The sequence below is a fragment of the Pipistrellus hanaki genome (assembly GCF_964339955.1).
Source record: "Pipistrellus hanaki genome assembly, chromosome: 2".
NCBI classification, from domain to species: Eukaryota; Metazoa; Chordata; class Mammalia; order Chiroptera; family Vespertilionidae; genus Pipistrellus; species Pipistrellus hanaki.
The window spans coordinates 90,956,889-90,977,092 of record NC_140504.1 but is presented as its reverse complement, the minus strand read 5'-3'; positions in this window follow the sequence as shown (position 1 = coordinate 90,977,092).

The following is a 20,204-nucleotide window of genomic DNA, read 5'->3' as shown; positions in this document are numbered from 1 at the left end:
ATCATGACTAAATGTCCAGGTGAATGTGAAAGTTTTAAAGAAGGACATGAAAACAAGTATCTTCAGTTGATAAAATAAAATTTGATTTCAAGTGAGATCTTTTTTTAAAGAAAAAAAGGCTCATCTAATCTACTTGAGGAAAAAAAAGCACTTGCAAATGCAACTTTTCTGTCATCTGCTTTAGTCTGAGATTTGGTTTTCATAAAATGATTTTTATTGTAGACACTATTACAGATGCCCCTCCATTTTTGAAAATAAAATTTTAATGTTAATAGAAATATCACAAATAGGTCAATCACTATAAATATGATAGCCTATAAAATAACCTTAAATACTTTTAAATGCAACATTTTATTTAATACTATGCTGTAAATTTGTATATAGTTTTATATTCTGGGACATTACTGTGGCTCAGAGTCATCATTATAAATATCAACTATTATAGTATCAAAGCAAAAAAGAAGTCAGCAGAATTTCACATTCATTATATTGTAGAGTAAACTTAACATACTGTTTTTTGCATATGCATTTTAGGTTTGTAAATAACTAATGAAACAATGAATACTTTAAGAAGAAAGTCTCATTATGCCATTTTTCCCACTTGTCCCTTAGTTTGAATTAAAAAGTAATATAAATGCTACCTTACAAATGTGTGGAGTATCAGATAGAAACAGTGTTAGTGAATGAGTTTGGTTGTAGCCTGGAATGATATATATCTTTGTCTGTATTTTATTTATCTATAGGCCAAAGCAGTTAATGTCAAATATTTCTCGCCTGTTTTTTCATGAATGCCACTTAAGTCATAAATACATCATTATAATTTTTTTGTTTAGATATTATTAACAATCATGATCCTATGATATTTCTAGATATTATAACATTTGAAATTATTTTGAAAAGGAAGCATTATTGTTCATTGATCAAAAAGGAATGGTGCTAACTGAACCACTACAAGCTGTGTAGCTTTAAAGTATGGTCAATTAGATTATTGTTTAGAAGTCAATTATTGTGATCTGAGAGTATTGTAGAAAATATATTTCTAACCAGCTGAGAAATGAACACTGGGTCTTCAAAGATTTCAGAAACATTAGGTAACTAAGGACAAGGCATGTTGGAGAGTATGAAAAAAAATATTTGGTGGTAAAGTTTTGGTGACACTGAATATTCTGAAATTTCTGGAAATTTTTAGTCTTGGCAAATAGGAGTTCTTTATGAGTTTTAGTAATTATCATATCATTTTAGCAGAGCTTAGTTCCTAGATAAACTTAAGATCAGGTCAATTTAATTTTCATTTCACAATAACACATCATCAATCTACATAGAAAGGCTAGAAAAAGTGTTTAAGAGAAACCCACATTATGATATCCCCTCCCCCTAAGAATAATCTCTTCAGTCCTGCCCACTACTTCTGAATGCCAAGGAAACTACTAAAATATATACATACCCACATATACATATACTTGCTGGTAAACATTATATAATGTACAATATATATAATGTACAATATATATACAGAATTATTAATTTTAATATATAATTTTGTATATTTTTACTTAAATTTAGATAATGTCAAATTTTCTATCCTGTTAAAAATGTATTTGAGCATAAATTTGATCATTCTCTTAGCAGATTTCTAGCAGTAGAATTATTATCTCAAAAGGTATGATTGAAGAAAACCAAGATGGTTGCCTAGGTAAGCACCTTAGCTGCTGCCTCACACAGCAATTTCAAAAACAACAACTAAAATCAGAACGGACTTTATCCAAAAACACAGGAAAGCTGGCAGAGAGGGAAATCTACAACTAGAAAGAAGGAGAGAGGCTCACAGATTGAATTGGGAGCCACAAAGTGCTGAGGTAAGGAGACACTCGAGTGCAGAGAGGAAGTACAGCCGAATGCCTGCCTGACAAGAGGGGAAAGGAATTCCAGATTGCGTTGAACCCATTCCAACTGCACTGAACCCCAACCCTGGCCATAACCCCATGGACCCAGGCTCATACGGGTGGAGTCTGGACTGTAGAGAAAGGCACCCAGAGACTCAGAGACTGGGAGACTGGGGGAGCCGGGAGCCGCAGCGGGCAGGGTCTTCAGTCGTGCGCTAGTGAGTACTTGCAGAGGTCTGACCACGGAGGTTGCCGTTGCCTCTCCATAGCAGAAGGAGTCAGAAGCTTCAGACTACAGAGACCCATCCCAATTCTGGGCGAGCCCCTGGGGCATCCATGCTCTTGCACAGGGAATCTGGGACAGTCAGGTGGAAACTCGAAGGAGCCTCAGAAGGCAGAGGTCAGGAGGAAACTCAGGCCAGCGCACAAGGGCAGGGCTGAGGGGAAGCCAAGACTGTCAGCTCAGCCCTGAGACTCCGCCCTATCCAAGCTGAGCACAGAGGCTTCTGCAATTTTGCAAATCTGATCCTATAAGACTGTCTGCAATACAGAAGGTATCCCGGAGTATACACAGCTGATACCCACATCCAATTGGCCTAACCGTCAATTCCTCCCAGGGATACCAACAACAATAAAGACTTAGCTACAACAAGGCTGTACACGCAGTCCACAAAGGGGAGCACCAAGAGTGTCTACCTCAGGTAACTGGGAGGCTGACCCACTGGGCCATATAGGACACCAAACACACAAAGCCATCCTACCAACTCTGGAAAGCAGCGAAAATACTGAGACAAGAAAATAGATCTCAAACGAAAGAGATGGAGGAGAACAAAAGACTGGATATAGAGTTCAAAACCATGGTTATAAGGTTTTTCAAGAATTTCCTAGAAAAGGCCAATAAATTTATTGAGACCCAACTAGAAATTAAACATATACTGACTGAAATAAAATATATTATGCAGAGCTCCAACAGCAGACTGGAGGATCACATGAATCAAGTCAAAGATTTGGAATTCAAAGAGCCAAAGGACACTTTTCTGGAGAAGCAAGAAGAAAAGAGAATCCAAAAAGTTGAAGATAGTGTAAGGAGCCTCTGGGACAACTTCAAGCATACCAACATCAGAATTATGGGGTGCCAGAAGAAGAGAGAGTGCAAGATACTGAAAACATATTTGAAGAAGTAATATCAGAAAACTTTCCCCACCTGGTGAAAGAAATAGACTTACAAGTACAGGAAGCATACAGAACCCCAAACAAGAGGAATCCAAAGAGGAACACACCAAGACACATCGTAATTAAAATGCCAAGGGCAAAAGACAAAAAGTGGATCTTACAAGCAGCAAGAAAAAAGCAGTTAGTTAATAAGGGAGCACCCATATGACTATCACCTGATTTCTCAACAGAAATTATGCAGGCCAGAAGGGAGTGGCAAGAAATATTCAAAGTGATGAATAGTGAGAATCTACAACCAAGATTACTGTATCCAGCAAAGTTATCATTCAGAATTGAAGGGCAGATAAGGAGCTTCACAGGTAAGAAAAAGTTAAAGGAGTTCATCACCACCAAACCAGTATTATATGAAATGCTGAAAGGTATTATTTAAGAAGAGGAAGATCAAGTGAATTAAAAATCTGAGGAAAAAAGTAAACTGGTGAATATAATAGAATCAGGGGCAAAGAAAGGGAGTTTATTGATAATTATCAGGGGGAAAGGGGTGCAGGGGGTGCAGAAAGAGACTGGATTAGAATTGTACACCTATGGATGAGGACAATGGTGAGGGGGGGTCGGGGGAGGGGGAGGTAAGGGCAGAGGGTGGGGTGCAAATCTGGTGGAAGGGAGCTATGAGGGGAAAAAATAGAAACATTGCAATAATCTGAGCAATAAAGATTTATTAAAAAAAAAGGTATGATTGATTGCTTTAAGGTTCTGGATTTATAATATTAAAGCTCATTGCATATAAGTGTTTCAACATACACGCTGAATGAAACTGTATTTGAATTACTAGTGAGATACACTTTTAATAATATAAAATTATTTTTTCAATTTTACATAAATATACTATTCTCTAAATATAGTATTCTCTTATTTTAATTAAAATTTTATTTTATTGGTATTACAGTTGTAATATATACATATATATGCATTCCTTAGTAATACAAATGTACATTTTATAAATTTTCTTTCTATTTAATATTAGAAATGCATATTTTATCAATTTTATTTTCAATTTAACTACATGAAAAATCATGCTTTTAAATTTAAAAATGATGATCAGTAGTGTCACAATTCAATACCATAAAAAGCAGAAATTTATTGAAAATCATTCCTTGATTTTTCTAATTAATATTTAACATGAGCTTTTATACATTTGAAGTAGATGGTGATGGCCAGAGTCCAACCTGAAAAAAAAAATTTTTCCACATCAATATGTAAACATTTTAGATTAGTTCTGAATAGCTTAAACATCACTGACATCATTTTTGTGAAAAGTATCCTTATTTAAACATGTAATGTGATGTGAAGATAAAGAGAAAGGTAAATCCATATTTTGGCTATAGTCATATATATGCACATTTTCAAAAGGAAATAGTCTGTATGCTATGCTGTTTAAACAGTGGAATAAAGAACATACAGACAATAGAAAATAAGGTGTTGAAAATTTGCAATCCTTATGAAAAATGTTTTTAAAAAGCATAGGCTCATTAGCCTAGAAAATGAGGGGGGAAATAACTTTTTTCAGAGTTTCATGGAAAGACGAAAAAAATGTAGTCTTGTACTTCAAAGATAAAGGGAAGAGGTGCCCTAGATGCTTAGCTAAATTAATTGATACTTTAAGAAGTTTTATATTTCAGATCAATGTAAAAAATAATGCCCAAAGGGCTAGAATTTTCTGAGCATGACATGTCTGTTTTTTGGACATTGATATATATTGTCACTAGTAGTTGGAGGAGAGTTTGCAGAACTACCTATTAACAGGGATTATCTCTTTGTTCTTATCCAACTCTCCGATTGTATGGTTATACAAAATAGAAATAAAGCAGCATCTTGCTGATAAATCATTTAAAGATATTTCCAAAAGTATTAATAATAGTATTTGGAAAATTTGCTAACCATTGAGCATTTTATGTTTTTTTAAAATAATTTTTGAGAACTTTTCTCTAAATTAATATTAATTTCCTGTTATAAAATATCATTTTATTTTTTATAGAATATGTCATTAATTGCCATAAAAATAGTGACCTCAGAAAGAATGGCAATGAGTAACAAGACCCCAAAAGAGATGACTAAGCAAGCATGCAGATTGGTTTACTAGAATGTCACAGTTCTCCAACGTAGGAAAAAGTCTCAATGGATCACAGCAAGCCAGTTAGCAAACTGCTCTCTCAGCACAGCAGTTACAGCAAGAGTCTGAGTGTGAATGTTCTATATCCTTTACTTCCAAGCCCCACAGATTGATACAACAGAGCATGTGATAGTGTAACAAAGGAATCCAGGTTTGGGGATTCACATTTTTTACAGAAAACAGCAAATATGCTGTCCCTCTAACAAGAGGAGTAAGTCATTGTAAGGTAGTCAGGTAGTCATGCTGACCTTTTATTTTTCTCAGTTTTTCAGGCACTGATTTTTTATATTATTTTAATTTTTCCATGTTTTTATTGATTAAAGTATTAAGTATGTGTCCATATCTCCCCATTCCCCCCTTATCCCACTCTCTTACATGTTCTCACCTCCATTGTCTTGTGTCCATTGGGTATGCTTATATGCATGCATACAAGTCCTTCATTGATCTCTTATCCCCCTCCCTTCTCCCCAGCCTTTCTGCTGCAATTTGATGGTCTGTTCAATGCTTCTCTGCCTCTGTATCTATCTTTGTTCATCAGTTTATAATGTTTTTTTATTATCCATAAATGAGTGAGATCATGTGGTATTTTTCTTTCACTGATTGGCTTATTACACTTAGCATAACACTCTCCAGTTCCATCCATGCTGCTGCAAATGGTAAGAATTCCTCCTTTTTTACCTCAGCGTAGTATTCCACTGTGTAGATGTACCACAGTTTTTTAAACCACTCATCTGCTGAGGGGCACTTAGGCTGTTTCCAAATCTTAGCTATTGTAAATTGTGCTGCTATGAACTTAGGGGTGTATATATCCTTTCTGAGTGATGTTTCTGGGTTTTTTGGATATATTCCTAGAAGTGGTATTACTGGGTCAAATGGGAGTTCCATTTTTAGTTTTTTTAGGAAACTCCATACTGTTCTCCACAGTGACTGCACCAGTCTGCATTCCCACCAGCAGGGCACTAGGGTTCCTTTTTCTCTGCATCCTCACCAGTATTTGTCATTTGTTGATTTGTTGATGATAGCCATTCTGACAGGTGTGAGATGGTACCTTATTGTTGTTTTGATTTGTATCTCTGGGATGATTAGTGACTTTGGGCATTTTTTCATATCTCTTGGCCTTTCTTATATCTTCTTTCTAAAAGTATCTATTTAGGTCTGTTGCCCATTTTTTGATTGGGTTGTTTATCTTCCTTTTGTTAAGTTGTATGAGTTCCCTGTAAGTGTTGGAGATTAAACCATTATTAAAGATAACATTGGCATATGTGTTCTCCCATGCAATGGACTTCCTTCTTGTTTTGTTGATGGTTTCTTTTTTATAGAATATGTCATTAATTGATAAATCAGGAGCTTTTTATTTTGATGTACTCCCATTTGTTTATTTTCTCCTTAGTTTCTGACCTTCTTAATTTCCTATGCGACCTACTGAAGGAATAGCTCAGAGTCAGGGGACAGTTAGTTTTATTGTGTAACAGACTCAGCAAGGATTAACAGGAAATGGGGTTCATGATAGTCTGATGTCTAAAAATCAATAGAAATTTTTAAACCAATTTAAAAAAAAACAAAAAAAAAAACATTTCCTCAGGTTAAACACTTACTCCTAATTGGGGAGAAAAAAATTCACTGGAGCTCTTTTTTCCAAATCCTCTTTGAAGTCCCTTGCTTATGCAGGAGCAGTGATGCATTTCTTTAAGACATATTAACTTAGTGTTCCTTGTGACTACACTGAAGCATTTTCAAATATCTAATAACAAAAGGATCTGGCTTTCAGGAATCCAATGTATTATGCAAAATATATACTTCAAAATCATTTATTTGAATACTAAATATAAAGAGATTATACTTTTAAAACAATTTTACTTCAACATTTTCATATATCCCTGTAGATTTTTGAAAATGTTTGAAAAATGATTGTAGAGTAATAAAATGCATATAAGAATTGCACATTGAACTGAGAGGGGCAGTATGGAACAGAAGCCAGATGAGGTAGGCTGTCCACAATTAAAGCACCTTATAGTCTAAGGAAGTACACAAAGTAAAAGAGAATTATGCATATTTGCAGGAGAGATAGAAAGGGGCTCAATTAATTGCATAGATAAACACGATTCATAACTAATCAACATGATGGAGGAATAATCAATGTGACAAAAGGAACAAAAATATTTTTTTAATATCTGAAAACTAGACTTGTAATTTTTTTGCAAGAAGTATTTTTGTAGCACAGTTTCTTAATAGTGTAATTATCATGCTTGTATGAGTATAAGATCATTCAGCTATGCTATTTTTATTTTTGCTCTTTTTGCAGTGTCATTAGGGAATGTCTTAATACTTATTTTTTTAATAGAGATGTAAAGGAAGAATACATTTTTCTTCAATTCTGCTTAAATAGAAACATACTTTTTAAAAATAATAATGTTGATATTCTTAGTTTCAGAATCTCAATACAATACTCATTCTTATTCATTTGTTAAAAAAATATAATAAAAGACTATCCTAAAGAGTCCTTTGAGTAAAAAAAAAATAAGATCTGAATTTCAATAGCCCATCCTCATAGAAATTCTATTTTGGATGACTAGATCTCATCGATTCATTTTGATATTACATATAAATGAAAATACCAAATGTCTTTTGCTTTGTCAGTGAAAAAGTAGTTTGGGTTTAACAAATGGACTAGTGATGTCGATTTGGAAGCTTCGTGACACATTAACGCAGTTGATGAGGTACAATTTGTTGTGAGATCGCATCTGATTGATGGTTTACCACCTACCACAGCCTCATCTGCCATGATATTCCATAATAAATGTTCATTGCTAGACAGTGTTAAATGTGTTCTATCTAAATCATCCGTTACTTACAATTTTCAGTATATATGAATCAAATGTTGTTTATATTTGCCTTCAATAGGATTTATCAGTTTGAAGCTTTTCTACCATTTCAAAGGAGATAACTAAGATAAAGATTTTTGAATAAGTATTTTGAGTCCACCAATGGTAATGTACTAAGAATTCAGTAAAAAAAAGTAAATATTAAGCAAGTTATCTTAAAGAATAAAGTTAAAACATGGTTTTGTAATATTTTTCTTGGATCTAAACATAGAAGTTAATGGTATTTAACTTCATGGATTCAAGTCCATGGTATTTTTTTTTTAAGAAAAAATGATTAAAATAAAGGGAAATTAAAAAAAATTATCATTTGTTAAAATTACCTTAGGAATCCTATTGCCAGCTTTTATAAATAATTTATACTTTTATATATAGCCACTCCTGAAGCTTTGAATCTGAAACTGTCTTTCAACCACAAGCTTCTACTTTTTATATGTAACCTCCCTTCATGCCTACTAAGTCTAGCCTTGACCCCATCTCTTTTTATTTCTTGTGGACTTTCACCCCATCTGACTCTTATTTTCTTTATGGCTCTAGATTCCTTGTTGCTTGGTTTTAACCCCATGATTTGACATTGTCAGCCTGTGATCAGCCTGTGATCAATGTTTGTTGATATCCAAGCATCTGTGCATTAACCACACACATCAAACTTCTGTCTGCACCTCACATCCAGAGAAATGCATCCAATATTTTGTTTATTTAAATCTAATATCTAAATTATTTAAACACATCTCTTTGATGTCATTTCTACATTGCCTGGACGATGAAAAGTCTTGAGATGATTACTACAGAAATAAAAATATAAACCATAGGTTTATATTTTGATCCATTAATTCCTAATGTAAATGGCAAAATGGGAAGTTATCTTTGTATTCCATGAATGAAGAAATTATGATAAAAATGATTCCATTGTCTTTTGCCTAGAGTGACTTCATAAGAGGGATTTTGGTTTCAGCCAAAGGATATAATTTTTTTTCATATTTGCTATTTTATATATAAATATATAAAATAGCAAATATTAAAGAAATTATATATAATAGCAAATATGAGAGGAATTATTATATAAATTGTATATATCTATCTATATCTATATCTATATATCTATATATCTATATATCTATATGTCTATATAGCTATATATCATCTATATATCATCATATGTATATATGTATATATGTATATATGTATATATGTATATATGTATATATGTATATATCTATATATCTATATATCTATATATCTATATATCTATATATCTATATATCTATATATCTATATACACACAATAGGTCCTCAGGTTATGTTGGAGATCCATTCCTATGGTACGACATAATGAGATTTTTGCCTAAGTAGGAACCCACCTACATAAGCACCTACGTCACTCACATGGAGCACATGCACAGCAGTAATGAAGTGAAGCAGTAAAGAAAATGTACAATAAAGATAATAATTCCTTACCTTTAGTTGTGGTAAATAAATAATAAAAAACATAAAGCACATAAATACATACATCAAAATAACGAAATTTTTTTATGAATAAATGGGAGATGGTGATGTAATCATGAAACAATGTTCATAGAATCCTATGTAACCCAAGGACTGCCTGTATGTATATATATGTATACTAGAGGCCCAATGCATGAAATTTGTGCAGGGGGCTCGGCCCTCACATTCACAGCAGCTTGCTTAAGCCCTAAAAGCTCCAGCTTTGTCCAGAAGGTCATCCAGAAGGTTGTTCAGCTGTACAGTCTAATTAGCATAGTACTCTTCTATTATATATATATATATATATATATATATATATATATATCCATATACATACTATCTAATAAAAGAATAATATGCAAATTTATTTTACCTCCACTATACCCACAAGCCACAACCACCAGCCAATCAGGAATGAGTAGGCAAATTAACCCAACCAAGATGGCTGCCACCATGGAGCTGCAGCAAGCAAGAGGCTTCGATTCCCCCAGCAATGGAGGAAACCAAGTTTCCCTGCCACCCTGGCTGGCCCAGGCCTACATTCAAGGCTACAAAGTTTCAATTATAGAAGATAAATAAATCCCCCCAAAAATGGTGGCAACCACAGAGCTGGAGAGAGCAGTGGCTTGAGTTGCCCCAAGCAATGGAAATAGCCAAGCTCCCACAGCCCTGGCCTGCCTTGGCCTCCACTCAAGGCTACAAAGTTTCAGTTGTAGAAGGCCTCCACTCAAGGCTACAAAGTTTCAATTGTAGAAGGAAGGATACCAGGGCCTATGCTTGAGTCACCGAGTGGCAAGTCCAGCCTGCAATCCACCACAGGCCCTTTGCCCAGGCTGCCCCATGCCCCAGTGGAACCCCCACCCTGATCTGGGACACCCTTCAGGGCAAACCAGCTGGCTCCCACCTGTGCACCAGGCCTCTGTTCTATCTAAAAAAAAAGAGTAATATGCAAATTGACTATCACTCCAACACACAAGATGGCTTCCCCCATGTGGTCAAAGATGATTGCCCTATTTGGACACAAGATGGCTGCCACAAGATGGCCAGCAGGGTAGAGCAATTGGGAGGAACCAGGTCCACAAGGGAGGGCAGTTAGGGTTCAGCAGTCCAGCAGAGGAGGGAAGTTGGGGGCAACCGGGCCTGCAGGGAAGGGCAATAGGGGGGGACCCAGGCCTGCAGGGGAGAGCAGTTGGGGGGACCATGCCTGCAAGGGAGGGTAGTTAGGGGTGACCAGACCTGCAGGAGAGGATAGTTAGGGGCAAACAGGCTGGCAGGGTAACGGTTATGCATCAATCAGGCTGGCATGACTGTGGTTAGGGGGTGATCAGGCTGGCAGGCAAAAGAGGTTAGGGGCAATCAGGAAGGCAGGCAGGCAAGCAGTTGGGAGCCAGCAGTCCTGGATTGTGAGTGGGTTGTCCGACTGCCCGTTTAGGCTCGATCCTATCTGGATCGGACCTAAACGGGCAGTCGGACATCCCTTGAGAGGTCACAGATAAGAGAGGGTACAGGCTGGGCTGAGGTACACACACACCCTGTTAATGAATTTTGTGCACTAGACCTCTTGGGTATATATATATATATATATATATATATATATATATATATATATATAGATGTTTTATGACCTCCAATTTAAGACTATCCCACATCTGTTTATATTGAGAAAAACATAATTTTAAAATGTATCTGTATAAATTACTCTCATTTTCTTTTAAATTTGTCTTTATTGTTGAAAGTATTACAGATGTTCTCCTTTTTTCCCATTAACCCCCTCTACCTTCCACTACTCCTCCCAGGCCTTCACCATACTATTGTCTGGGCCCATGTGCTAAGTATATCCTATATAATAAAAATGTAACATGTAAAATGACCGAATGGTGGAGTTACCAGTCAATAGGGGGTAGGGTGGGCCTCTCACCAACCAACTCTGTCCCCTTATCAGCCTGCCTGGTTGCCTCCCACAGAGGGAGGCTGAAGCCATCAGTCAGACATCCCCTGAGGGCTCCTGGCTGAGAGAGGGCACAGGATGTGCCGAGGGAACCCCCCACCCCCGCCTCATGTGCACAGATTTTTATGCACCAGGCCTCTAAGTATGCATATAAGTTTCCCTCCAGCCCCTACCCAACTCAGATTCCTGCCTTCCCTCTGAGATTCCTCAGTATGTTCCATGCTTCTATGTCTAAAAATTTTATTAGTAATATAATAAAGGAGAGCATTAAAAAAATTTCAAATATGTTTGCACTCATATTTTTAACTGTTAAATTGTATTTAATCATACCAGTAATTTATTTAGTCTCCTGTGTTTTATATCTTGCACATAATCTAAGAAATATATTTCTGATTGTCTTTCTTATAAATAGTATAATTTTGATTGGTAAAAGCTGTTTACAAGTTTCTAAACTGTCACATTAATTTGGTTTTTGAATGCAGGTGGGGAGAAATCTGCACTCTCTAGCCAATGAATGCAGTTTAATACTTTCCACCTCTTTATGCCACATAAACATATAATTTTTCCCTTAAGAATATAGTTAGTGCATTCCAGATGATATTTACCTAATGAACATAGTGAAACATTACACTGGATATAAAAATAAGTTATATAATAGAAGGAAGGTCTGAGCTAAATAGGGAATTCTGTGGAGTTCTTTGTTGTTTTAGAGTGAAGTGGTTTTCCAACTTCAGTGAATATTCGTATCACTTGGAGGGCTTGTTAAAACAGTGCTGGGGCCCATTCCTATAGTTTCTAACTCAGGAGGTCTGAAATGAGACCCAAGAGTTTATCTTTATAACAAATTTGCAGGTGATGTTGATACTGTTGGTTCTGGGAACACACTTTAAGAACTAATCGTTTTATTAGCATTGTTCTTTGAGTAAAGGTCTTTTCAAAGTCCTGGCATTATCCTATATAATAAAAATCCAATATGCAAATAAACCGAACAGCAGAACAACTGGTCAGTGGGGGGTGGGGCCGGTGAGTGGGCAATGCCAGGCCAGCCAAGGTGGGTGCCAGTGGGCAGATAGAGGGGAAGGCAATTGGAGGGAGTGTGGTGACCAAGCAGCCAAACCCAGCCCCCCAATTGCCCCACCGGTCACCTCCTGCAGAGGGAAGATGGTGGCAGTGAGGCATGGGGTGATGGAAGGCGGGGATAGAGCTGCCCTCTGATCATCAGTACACTCCCACAGGGAGAGCACCACTCAGCCACAAGCCTAAGCCATCAGTCTGACATCCCCCAAGGGCTCCCAGACTTCAAGAGGGTGCATACTGGGCTGGGGGACCCCCCTGCGTGCACAAATTTTTTGTGCATCAAGCCTCTAGTTATCACATATGATCCCTATGACCTTGCATATCTTAAATAATTTCTCTGGAACCAGTGTTTCAAAGTTTGTCAAATGTGAATTGTGGTACCTGACTGAGAAAGTGGTTGTGATCATTAAGATACTGTAAATAGACTTCCAACAGCAATGTCTGGCACACATTAGCTATAAGATGAGTCTTAACTGTCTTTCCCATCTGCAGATGTCCTGCTGTGTCATGATTCTCATGTTGAATAAATGAATAGAAAAAATTACCTCAAGTTTCTCTATTTGTGTAGCACTTGGTAAATTAAGAAAACATATGTATAACTCATATATGATGCATTCAATAAACCTTATTAATTATCTCTCAAATGTAGCAAATATTGCTCTTATTCTTGAGAGTACAATAATGAAAAGACCTGGTTCTATATCTTGATGAACTTGAAGTCTAGTTCAATAATTATTGTAAGAAGTTGTTTATACGTACAAGAAGACATTCAACCAGAATGGCTTCTTTTCTTATTCAGGTTTTAGCCCAAATATTACCTCCTCGAAAAGAAACCCACTACACTAACCACAAAATTTAAAAAAGCCTACTCCTATTTTCCACATTCCCATTTTTTTTCTAAAAACCCTATTTTGCTTCTGCTATTTTTTTTTGTTCAAGTCTGCATTTGTTTTCTCGTGTATTTGACTTTGAGAGAGGATCTGCACTCTTTTATTTATCATTGAATTCCAGCCACATTAAATGGTTGGAGTGTATATGCTGATCAATATATATTTACTGAAAAATAAGTGTATGAAAATCTGCTTAGGAAAATCTCCTTAGGTTTCACAGGGAAGAAAACATTGAACTAAGTACCCAAGTGGTAGAAAGTTGAGAAAAATACTAAGTGTTAGGACATTGAGAGGAAAGTGTAACAGCTGTTTGTTTTATTATCTGAAGACAGCTTGGTCATTGTTGAGAACTTAGTTCCTTCATCCTGCTCCACTATGCCAACTGTCAGGTCTGAGCCCTTCTGCCAGGGGCTGGATCTTCTTGGACATTGGGTGGTAGACAGAGAAGCCATGAGAAGTTGCGTGTAAATAAGAGAGTCTTCATTTCAGGAACTAGTGGCCATGTACCCATTGCTTATAAGGAGCCAGTAGATAAAACAGTCCTTCAAAGTGGAGTCTCATACAGCAGGTACCCACACACCCACTGGGTCACAATACATCTTTCCTACCTAGTAGCCTCCAACATAGGAGCTATATAAGAGCGACCCTTAAAGCTACAGCTTCTCTAAGCAACCACTCCAGCCATCATCTGAGCTAGCTACTTGCTAGTCAGTACCATACTTTATAATACTTAGACAAAAGAGGCTTTTTGCCAAATACTGACCTCAAACTTTTGGGTTATAGAAGGGCAGGCTTGCATAGTCTAGATTGCTGTGTCCTTGCACCTGCATGTAGTATCTTAGCCTTGGACACCTGATTAAGATTTCATGCTCAGAGTGGCCTTCGACATCTGGCATACTCTGACATGGTTGCCACGCATGTATATTTGACAATTAGTTAAAATATAAGTTAAGTTATCAAAATTAATATTTGGGCTTATAATTTCTTAAAATAGACTAAAAGGTAGTTAGTGGATATAATTAAATAATTGTACACAATTTATTTTTTCTGGGGAAATGCAATTGTGTGTATCAAGCATGTTCCCAGCAATACCATTTAAAAATGGAGCAACAGATGTTTCACTTTTAATAAGACCTTGTCTAATTTAAAAAAAAATAGTATTGAAAATATTACATAAGTCCTCCTTTCCCCCAGTAATTTCTTCCAGCCTGTTCCCATATTCACTCTCCAAGACCTTCACCACTCCATTGTCTGTATCCATAGGTTATGTCTATATGCATACAAGTTCATTAGTTGATCTCTTCCCACCCAACCTTTTCTGCCTTTCCTCTGAGGCTCATAGTCTATTCATGCTTCTATGTCTCTGGGTCTATTTTTGATCATGAGTTTATTTGGTTCATTAGAGTCCGTGTATGAGTGAGATCATGTGATACTTATCTTTCTCTGACTGGCTTGTTTCACTCAGCATAATTATCCCCAGGTCCATGCATGCTGTTACAAATGGTAAGAGTTCTTTCTTTTTTATTTCCATGTAGTATTTAGTTGTGTAAATGTACTACAGCTGTTTTATCCACTCATCTGCTGATTACCACATAGGCTGCTTCCAAATCTTAACTACAATATTATACATTGCACTGCTATGAACATAGGGGTGCATATATTATTTCTGATAAGTGTTTTTGTTTCTAGGATATAATCCTAGAGGTGGTATCGCTGGTTCAAATGGGAGTTCCATTTTTAATTTTTTGAGGAAACTCTATACTGTTTTCCTTAATGACTACACCAGTCTGCATTCTCCACAACCTTCACACATGCATAGACTCCCTCATGATCAACATCATTCACCAGAGTGGTACTTTTGTGAAAATTGATAGGTCTATGTGCATACATCATTATAAAACAAAATTCATTAGGGTTCACTCTTCCTGTCATACATTTATGGGTTGGATATAAGTATAATGACAGGTACCAACCATTATAGCATCATGCAGAGTATTTTCATTGCTCTAAAATTTTTAATATATATATTTTATTGATTTTTTACAGAGAGGAAGAGAGAGGGATAGAGAGTTAGAAACATCGATGAGAGAGAGACATCGATCAGCTGCCTCTTGCACAACCCCTACTGGGGATGTGCCCGCAACCAAGGTACATGCCCTTGACCGGAATCGAACCCGGGACCTTTCAGTCCGCAGGCCAACGCTCTATCCACTGAGCCAAACCGGTTTCGGCACATTGCTCTAAAATTTTTAAATCCTCTATGCTCTATCTGTTTACCCTTCCTACATCCCCAACCGCTGGAAACCACTGACCTTTTTACTGTCTCTATTGTTTTACCTTGTCCAAAATATCACAAAATAGGAATCACATAAATAGTAGCCTTTTCAGATAGGCTTTTTTACTGAATAATAAGAATTTAAGATCCCTTAAGATCATGTTTTTTCATATCTTTTCATTTTAAGCCCTTGTTTATATCAGGTTATTTTTCTCTGAAAACATGGTTAATACCAGCTCTCTTCCCTAATCATGCTCTCTTGGCCTCCTTCTTCATAACACAGGTGGCAGAATCTGCAGTTAAATTATATACCAGAAAACATTTAAGAAATCATTCCTTATTGTATCAATATGTAAAGGTTTTTAGAGTCAATTTGAACTCAATTGCTAGATTCATAGAAGCTGTAAAACAATATGCTGCAGCTAAAAATTCAGATAGTTTATAGATTTTAAAATGAATGTTTCTTTTGTTTAAGTGCTTAGAGAAAATCTGTTGATAGCTAAAACCTTGTCTTTACTATTATTTGTCTATGGCATAATCGGGCATCACATTTATTTGTGTCTTTTTGTAAAGTAACTCCTAGAATAGGAAAAACCTCAGTGCATGCATGCTGCAAACAGAAAGTCATAGCCATAATAGTTAGGCTGTAGAAGACAGTGGAATCAGAAAAAGAGGGGGGAAATTAGCAAAAGAGTAGCACTAAAAGCTGTGAAGGGTGGAGGTGAATAATGAAATCTATTCCTTATTTTTTAAAAGCGTAATGCTAATTGATTTAGTGGGACTTTGTTTCTTAGCATGCGTGTGCAGTGATCCTGATTCTAGGTAAACACATGAAGCCGCATGGATTATCAGACACTGATTCTTGACGTGCGCATGGGAACCCTGGTTCTTGGCATGCACGTGGGGACCGTGAGTTTGATTAATGCTCTTATGATCTCTGTTTTTGGGTGTATATTTTTGTTAACAGTAACAATAATGTTGTATTTTTACTACTTGTTCAGTGCACAAAATTTATGCACATTAAAAGGGAATTAACTGGACAAAATATTTAAGGTCTGGGGTGCAAGGGAATAGTATTACTGGTTGGCAGGTCACTTATAGCAAGCTGACCAATTGCCAATTCTGTGAGAAATGGGGCTTCCTCCTTCTTCCTGTCAGGGCACTGGGTGCAGTGGAATGAGATTCCTGGCTGGAGGCTGCTGGCAGCAAGCTGTCCAATGGCTGATTCTGTGAGGAATGGAGCTCCCTAATCCCTTCTGTCAGGGTCTGGTTTGAAGGCTGGCCACGCCCCCTATTGCCTGAGACCCAGAGTTCCATCATTCCCCAGCCAGGGCCCAGAGCTCCCTCCCGCTGGCAGCCTGCTGTATGGTCAGCCATCCAGTGGTTTAGGTTGTGACGGATCCTAGCTTTTTATATCTCCAAGGTTGTTAATTCATAGTAAATTAAAACTTTTCAGTGTTGTGCATGTTATGCATATATCAGTATATATATATGTCTTTCCTACTATGTATGACCTAGAGGAAACTTGCCAAATTTGGTGTGTAAATATTATTCTTTATTATAATCATTTATTATTTAATACCACCAAAGTTTCTCTTCAAACTCTATTGTATAAACTACAAATGCAAATTTTAACAAAATTTAACAGACTTAAGGAAATAAAAGGAAACTAAAGTTGTATACAGAAGTATAATTGTGTAGGCAAAAGCTAGGTAATTGCACAATAACACTGGCTATCAATTTTGCTGGTTAGGGCATGAACACTGAAAAAAAATACAAGGATGAGTTCAAAAATAATTGCATATTATTCTAATAAGAAGATTCACACTGGCAAGCTGACCTTTTGCTCTCCCTCAGCCTTCAGTGAAGATCATTTCATTTATCTTCCAAAAGAGCATAACCTTGTGGGATAGAACAATACCCAGACACTTCCTTCCTTGACCATGTTCAAGAAAGCTTATTTGTCTGGATCAGAATGTTATAGCTTACCCTGGATGTCAGTCTATCATTCCAACTAATTTCTTTCTGACCAGAATAATGTGAGTATAAACGTATATGTATTGAAGCCCTAAATGGACTTAAGCTGCTTTACTGTATATGAACTTTAAAGTTATTGAAGTGTCTTGGTAATTTATAAGTATTTAACTTTTAGAGAACACATATTCTAGGTCACAAAGATTATTATGATATTTGATTATTAAGTAAATTCCTATTTTTGGAAAGATGTTGGTTTAATGGTTAGAAGAGCCAGGCAAGTAGGCATTGATTAAAAGTGATTCTTACCTTTAGCTGATGGATAAAAACTAAGTCAATATTTCAAATAAATAGGATTTTTTTTTTTTAGTTCTAAAAGTGCATTGCTCATTTATAAATACTAAAGAAGCAACTATTAAAGTTAATGTATCCTGACACATAGGTTATAATATGTTAGTAATTAACTCGTAGAAGTAACTCAATAAGAATACTTGAGGACAAATCTGCCATTTGGGAACTGTCATTAAAATAAAGAAAGGCAAAGGAACATTTTTTTTCTGGGTTGTGTTGTGAATCTTTTTGGTGTTTTCTATCTCCTTAAAGATCATTACCTGTTCTTTATCTGGTATTGCTATATTTTCTAAAGGTCATAATTATTGTAATTTTTATTTATGATCCCCTTTGAGTAAATAAATTATTAATTATCTAAGGAGATTTATAATTAGATTTAGTATGTTATAAATATTATCATAACATTGTAAAATAGATTATTGTAAGAAAAATATAACTATAAAATCTCCAGGAGATACCTGCCCACATCATATCCTACTGAGGCAGATCTCATCCTCCTCAGTTATACAACTTCCTTTACTCCAGTTCCTCGCTGGTCTCCTACCTTGAGTCAAATCCAACCCACACCTTGTTGTTGTCGGTTTTTGTTTGTTTGTTTGTTTGTTTGTTTTTATGTATGGCCCCAGAACTAAGATTGTTTTTCCCTTTTCTAAAGGCTTGTAAAAAATAAAGAAATTATGATATATGTCAGAGGCTTTATGTGCACTACAAAGCTTATCATATTTGCTATCTAGCCCTTTTCAAAAAATAAAATAAAAATACTGATTCTTCATCTAGTGCTTGGAATCATGAACTGGATTATGTACATCAGACCAACAAACATGCGCAGGCAGGAAATGCCTGGGGAATTCACCAGACATTTCCACAGGCCTGCAGATCGCAGCTATTCTTTTCATCAGCATTCCACTAATTAGAACTCAGTCACTTGGCCACACCTAACCAAAAAGGAAGCTAGGATACACAGCTGAGCAAGATGAATAAAAGAAAAAGAAAAAGAGTATGACAAATAACTAACTAGTCTCTGTCTTATTTAAAATGTGACATCAAAAAGTAACCTGCTGAAACAGGTTTGGCTCAGTGGATAAAGCTTCGGCCTGTGGACTGAAAAGTCCCAGGTTCTATTCTGGTCAAGGGCATGTACCTTAGTTGTGGGCACATCCCCAGTAGGGGGTGTGCAAGAGGCAACTAATCGATGATTCTCTCTCATTGATGTTTATAACTCTCTATCCCTCTCTCTTCCTCTCTGTAAAAAATCAATAAAATATATTAAAAAAAAAAAAAAAAAAGTAACCTACTGGACACAGATACCAGGCGGTGAGGTCATGAGTGTGGTGGGGGGGGGGGGGGGGAGGTAGTTGATGGGGGGAGGGGAGGTAAGGACACAAATGAATACCTTAATCAACAAAAAAATTAAATAAAAAATTAAAAAGTAACCACTGGCAACATGATGTAGTTTTATATATTTTTAAAATATATTTTTTTATTGATTTCAGTAATGAAAGGGAGAGGGAGAGGAAAGATAAAAGAATCAATGATAAGAGAGAATCATTGATCGGCTGTCTCCTGCACACCCCCTACTGGGGATTCAGCCTGCAACCTGGACATATGTCATTGACCAGAATCATACCTGGGACCCTTCAGTCTGCAGGCCAATGCTCTATCCAATGAGCCAAACTTGCCAGGGCAAGTTCTCTATTTTAAGAGTATTTTTGGAATGAATGTTTTATTGTATTTTGTGCTGTTCTCTTTTTCCAGTCATCCCAGTGAATGATAATCTCCTTATAGGAAGTCAGGGGGTGTAATTTTTAACAACTGTCTTTGAATCATTTTCACTATCCTAAGAAGAGCAACCACTGTTCATTTCCTCTTTGTTTACAGAGAATAAAGTAAAATACTATTACTGCTTGTTTGACCATCTAATTTGATCAACATTGTTAAAAGGTAAACTGAGGAGTATTAAAATATTTAAGAGTTTGTGGAAAAAGTAGATTGATATTAGGCAGAGCCAAACTGGAAGTAGTTAGAGGTACTTTGCTAGCAGGAGCCAGGAGGAGGAAATATAAACTTTGGAGACAAAGAAAGGGAATAATTTGATTAGC